The sequence below is a fragment of the Alligator sinensis genome, unplaced genomic scaffold (genome assembly GCF_000455745.1).
Source record: "Alligator sinensis unplaced genomic scaffold, ASM45574v1 scaffold680_1, whole genome shotgun sequence".
In the NCBI taxonomy this organism is placed as follows: domain Eukaryota; kingdom Metazoa; phylum Chordata; order Crocodylia; family Alligatoridae; genus Alligator; species Alligator sinensis.
The window spans coordinates 736,807-743,150 of NW_005842508.1; the positions used below are offsets into that span (position 1 = coordinate 736,807).

The 6,344-nt window shown below is 45.1% G+C and overlaps 1 protein-coding gene across 1 annotated transcript in view; it reads left to right on the top strand.

Moving 5' to 3' along the window:
- The first annotated feature begins 3,064 nt into the window (after positions 1 to 3,064).
- Positions 3,065 to 6,344, top strand: part of IL18R1 (interleukin 18 receptor 1) — a 38,973-nt gene continuing 35,693 nt past the window's right edge. Inside the window, exon 1 of the mRNA XM_025213186.1 lies at positions 3,065 to 3,081. The gene's annotated coding sequence lies outside the window, so the exon portion shown is untranslated. The remainder of the gene's footprint in view (positions 3,082 to 6,344) is intronic.

Below are 6,344 nucleotides of genomic sequence, written 5' to 3' on the forward strand. Positions count from 1 at the left end.
GATGATATCAAGACAGTTTGTTTATAAAAAAATTTGGTGAGAGAGACTTTCCAGGATAGTATTCCAAGCAATGAGGATGCCTCTGAATAGGATAAGACATTTTTTTAGACGTGAATAGGATGAGTTTTAGGAGTGAATTGGTGTCAACAGAGTCCACCCTGAATTCTGTGCAGAATTCCACCTCCCCAAAAAGAGTCCTTGTTGCCGATTGTCTTTATGCAGTATCTCCTTCCTCCCTGTTTCTGTTAAGGTCTTCATAGACTTTAAGCTTTTCAGGACAAATCATATCTTTTCTGCATAAAACATAGTTGGGGTGGGCACCACTATGACACTGGTAAATGACGATTACTATGGATTGCAGGATTTAGCCTGGTATACATGGTTCTGCAGTGAAAGGCCTCACACTTTTGGGAAAAGAAAGCACCAGCCAAGCAAAAGTCCTCTACACAAAGGAAGAAGAGATGGAATTTTATTTAAAGGCATCCTAAACTGGGAAAAGTGTCACAGAGACCTTTTAAATTAAATCAGGACAGGCTGCCTTTACTACTAAAGTGCAAGCAAATTAAGAAGATTAGTGGTAACATGGCCAGTCATTTATATCATGCACATGGCATAAACCATTTGCCAAATCCTGGTAATTTCTGGGGGAAACTAAATTGAGTAAAATTAATTAACCCTGCTTGCTATTTCATCCAGGAACACTGAGGGCTCAGTGTATGCCTCCTTGTTAGTACCTGCTTACCTTGTAATTCTTGAGTCTTGGGAGACGTGATTAATTAATGAAGTACCTGCTTGAACTCTGTCAGGTAGCTACTTAACCGGCTTAACCCCCATTTTACCAGTCAACTGGTTTTGTAGATTAAAGCAAAGTCTGCTTCAGCTAGAAAAATCATACTTAATCTGCAGCACAGACAGTCTGCAGAAGGGAGGCTTTTGCCACCAAAGGGCAGAGGCTCTCCTACTCTCCACTTCCCTCTCAAAGCTTCAGAACCTGCCCTTCTTCCTCCTACCCCCTCCCTTCTCTTCCCCACATGCTATAATGAATTAAGCAAACTGTTGTAGTCTCCAGCACATAGGAAGGAGAGGGAATTGTCCCCACAGAGACACTTAAGGATGCTGTGAGCAGAGCATCTACCCATAGTTTACTCCACATCTGCCATGCAGAGTAGAGCTCTTGCTGCCACATACTAGTTGACAGCCTTGCAGGATTAGCTGACCTCTCAACATGTTGGCCAATTTCTTTGCTGCCAAACAACCCTGCCATAGGTCTTTAGGTCAGGAATGAGTTCTAGGCTCATTTTGGCCTGGTCTACATACATAAACGTTTTGCTGTAAGAACTTCATTCTGCCAGCAGAGCAACACATTCTCTATCTGAAAGAAAGCTATCACTGCCAAGCAGCCAGCTGAAGACCTTCATAGGCATGCCCATGCCTTCTGCCAGCTATAGCTGTAGGTTTTCAGGGTACATTTTACACCCTACTGGTGCAGATGAAGAAATGAAACCATGTTTGTGTAGCAGGAGCCTGGTAGCTACTCTCTGCTGCCAGAACTGTTGGTGGCAGTCATGGCAGAATATGGACAAGCCTTTGGAGCAAAGAATCATAGAGAATTAGGGTTGGCAGGGACCTCAGGAGATCATCTAGTCCAACCCCTGCTCAAAGCAGGACCAGCCCCAACTAGATCATCCCAGGGAATTATCTGTCTAGCTGGGTCTTGAAAACCTCCAAGGATGGAGATTCCACCACCTCTGGGAAATCTGTTCCAGTGTTTCACTACCTTCCTAGTGAGAATTTTTTTCCTAATATCTAACCTAAACTTCCCTTGCTTCAACCCGAGACCATTGCTCCTTGTTCTGTCATCTGCCGCCACGGAGAACAGCGTAGCTCCATCTCCTTTCAAACCCCCCCTTCAGGGAGTTGAAGGCTGCTATTAAATCACCTCTGTCTCCTCTTCTCTAGACTAAATCAGCCCAGTTCCCTCAGCTTCTCCTCAGAAGTCATGTCCCCTAGCTCCTGAACCATTTTTGTTGCCCTCCACTAAACTCTTTCTACTTTGCCCACATCCTTTGTGTAGTGAGGGACTCCTGCTTTCTTCGGCCATGGGAATCGTGCCAACACTGCTGCCCAGGCAAACACCGGAAGCTGTTTTACAAGAAAAAAATAATGAACTATTCATTGGGAGGGAGGGCAGCAAGAGAAAGGCAGGTAGGAGAGCCAGCTGCTGAGGGACTTTCCTAACTCCCTTTTTAGGACAGTGAGGTGAGCCTGGGAAGGGGCAGGATCAGGGTCCAGTCCCTGCTCCAGGTAATCTTTAGTTATTCAAAGTGGAGCACCTCTAACAGCAGAGCTTGAGAAAGCTCCCCCACTTCTCCTGTCCCCTCCAAGCACCACTCTGCCCAGCGGGGAGTCCTGCAAGACTTCAAAATCCCCCCTGCCAGGAGGTAGGGTCACCACCTCTGTTTGAAGCTATTCCAGGAGGTTTCACAGTTGGTAGGGTCGGAAGGGACCTGAGCAGATCATCAAGTCTGACCCTCTGCCAGGGGGGTTCATCACACGACATAATGACATCCTTGGCTTTAGGTCAGGCAGGCAGATGCAACATTGCTACTCCATGTTCAAAACCCACCGGCCAGCCGTATCCATCGGATTCAGCATTTCATATTCGCTTTAATGCATGCCCTCTCATTTGCCTCCGGCAGTCTCCCGGAGATTGAGCTCAACTCCTGGAGACTCCCGGGCAACCCTGCCCACCGGCCAGGGAAACACGGAGCAGCCTGCATCCCTGCTCTCATGCCCAGGCCAGCGGGCAATGGGGTGCTGCATTTCGCCCCGCCAGCCACCCTGAGAGAAGCAGCCCGCACCCCTGCTCTGGTGCCCAGGGCGGTGCTGCACCCCTCTCGGTGCCGTTCGGCCGCGGGCTGCCTTGGGGCAGGGCGGAGAGGAGAGGAAGCTGCGAGCCCCGCGCTGAGGCGGCGCAGGCACAGCAAGTGCGCGCCAGGGGCCGAGCCGGCTGGAGGGCGGGCCCGGGGGGGAGGGGGAGCGCTCTGCCTGGCACAGCTGCCGCGCGGCGCCGGGCACAAGGTAAGAGGCGGCTGCGGGACTCACTGCCGGGCTTCAAGTGCTTTACAGGCAGGCTGCGGGTGGGGACAGGGCTAGGGGGAGGGGGGGGCAGACAGGGCTAGGGGTAGGGTAGGGCAGGGCGTGACGGCTTGCAGCAGGCTGCCTCGGGCAGCGCGGGACTCTCCCTGCTTGGGAGCCTCTAGGAGCTGCGGGGCACAGGCTCGGCTGAGGTGGAGGAGCCCGGGATCATCCTCCCTTGAGCAGAGGCAGGACGAGATGACCCTGTGTGGTCCCTCGCAGCCCTGCTTGCCTAGGAGCCCCCCAAGGCGTGCTTGCTAGCAGCCCCCTCCCGTGCCAGGCTAAGCCGGGTCCCCTGAGCCAGTTTGTAGGATGCAGCAGAATGCCCCAGGGGCCCGGTCTCCCATTTGTGCGCTGAGGATGGGACCTCTGGAAAGCTGGGGAAGGCTAGTATGATGGAGCAAAGAGCTACCAGGGTAAGGGGTCCCATGGGGCGGCAGGTCAAGGGAGAAGCATTGTGCTGCTGATTTCGGGCCATAGACTATAGGCGCTCACCGATCTAAGATCGGCAAAGAGGGGTTATACAAGGAAAAGAGCAAGGGGAATCTCCCCTCCTTCGCTCTCTCTTCTAACCACGCTTCATGTAATTTCCCAGGACTGGAGAAGTTCACTTGTTTCCATCTTGAAAAGGTCTCCTGTTCTTTCGCTCTCTTCCCATCTGCATAAACATTTGCTAGCTGGCTATAATAAGATATAATACCCGACTCGGCTTGTGAGTTTTGAGACCTGGCTGATATTCTCTTTCCTGAACTTTGGCGCTACACGCTAACAAATAGGCTCAGAAAAAAACTTACTACAAGGCTTTTCATCAGACCCACCCATGCTGTGGTACAGGAATAAAAGTCTATTGCTCCCCCCTGCCCCCCTCCTGTGGTTATGGAAACTTATCTGCTTCTTTAAAAATATCATTGGTACAGCAGAAATATATATTTATTAAAGAATTTGAGATACACTTTCTAGATACACTGTCTCTGTGAAAAGATAACATTCCCAGCTTGCTATTATAGACAGTTACATATAATCATAGTAATTCAGATAACTGCCTCATACTAGGAACTCTTCTCAGTATCAGCAGAAAAACAGATTTATAAGGACATATATTTTTTTCCAAGACCAGGAGTTTTTACACCTCTACTCTTCCCCCTGAAATCAGCAGCTAGAGTAGTGCTTTTCAACAAAGGTGCTGGGGCCCTTGAAGGTGCTGTGAGATCCTTTTAAGAGTGTGAGAGAATGCCACTCAATATTAACACTTCCACATGATACACAGGATAAACCAAGGTATTTCAAAGAGGAATTCATAGCGTCAAAAACATTCTGACTTCTTGTGGTCGTTCTGAGTTCCTTGCAAGAGAAGAATTGCTCTATTATTTTTCTGTAATCAAAAGCTGAGTGGAAAGAACTGGCATTTTCTGAGGGTGCCTTACATCTAAGAAGGAGTACCTTGTGTCTAAAAGGGTGGGACCCACTGGCATAGAGGAAGAAAACACTTTCTTTCCATCCTTTAGAACTGAAGAATACCTTGGTAAACGTTTGTCCAACCTGTTGTTTTGCTAATTTAGAAGGTTGAAACAGAATAAAATAGGCAGGATAACTATGGCTAGGAATCCCGATCAGTCTGCACTTTGGAGTCCTGCATCTGCAAGCAGATTATAATACTTAATGAGTGAGTAAAATACTTCTTGGTTGCTCTCTAAATGCTATCTATGGAAATAGATTTTGATTGCAGCCAGAAAATAATAACCCTTGGAAAATGTCCTTAAGTTATTAGGACTGCTGTTTGCTCGATTCTTTTAATGCAACCCTGATTCACTAGATAAAAATGACTACAAAATATCCAGATTAAAGGAGAACTAAACCTCAAAAGAAAGCCCCATTGAGCTGCAAAGTCATGCCTCTGTCCTTAAGATGAAAGGGGAAAAAAAAAAGAAGTGATATCTGGAACATATCTTGTCCTTACTCAGAATGAAATAAAGTGAGACTGTTTTAAAAATAACTTGCCATTGCTTTCTGAAAGTCATAACTACTACTTCTCCTTTGAAGGAAACTCTTTTTATAGAACATGTTTCAGAATCAGTTGTCTTCCAGTTTTTATTTTCCTGAGCATGAAACTGAAAAACATAGCGTCTGAGATACATTTTCTGCAATAAAACATGGTAGGAGTGGAAGTATTCCTAAGAAAAAACTTAAATGTAAAGTTTGACATGTAAGTTCTTTGTCTTACCTACAAACTCAAAACACTAATTATGAGTCTAGATATTATGAAGTACTTTGTCTTTGTTAACTGCCTTTAGCTGTTGTTTTTCCCCATTTCAAAGACTTGTGTGAATTAAGACTGGAAACTTAAAATGTGACATAAAAAGGAACTTAAATAAGCACCCCTCCTCCCCCCAAAACTCCCCTTCAATTCCCACTTCCTATCCTTTGCTACTTAAAAAATGGAAAAGAAAATTAGTTTAAATAAAATAGATATTAAATGGCCTTCCTTTTCTCTGCTCCTGATCGTACATTGGAAGTTTTCTCTAGCCATGCTCATATGATCAGCTAACAAAGAATACAGTTTCAAAACCTAATGATCAAGTTTGAATGTCAAACCTTATGTCACTATGTCTATGATTTGGTTTTGCTTTTTTCTTTTTTTTTCCTCTTACCCTTTTAGGACACCTGAGATTTTATGGGCGGGCGGGCAGGGGTGAGAAGAATGAAAATTATGGTTCAAAGTAAACTCAATGAATTAAATACATACACAGACCTTCCATCAATTATTATATATAATTGTGAATCTTTAGTCAAAATACCTAATAAAGAATAGGCCATTAGCATTGTAACACCTTTTTTTAGGTGTTTTTGCAAACTAAAAAAAAAAAGTGTCATGCCAACCTGAAACACTTCTTTTGCAACTACTGAACAAACTGTTTTGTTTCATTTTTGACTTATTAACCTTTTCAACTATACATTTTGAGGGCATTTCTCCAGTTTGGAACTTCACATAAATAGCCAAATTCACCCTTAAAGTTAAGACCGCAAACAGAGGTCTTAATTTTATTAGGATAAGGGCTGTTTTCCAAGAGTTATTATTTTCTGGCTGAAATCAAAATCTGTTTTCTTTACCCTTTTTTTTTCTGTTAACTTAGGTTAGTTTTTAAACAAAAAATCTTGAGACAAGGTTTTATTTAGAAAGATTCAAAATGAAACATCTTGGCATTCCT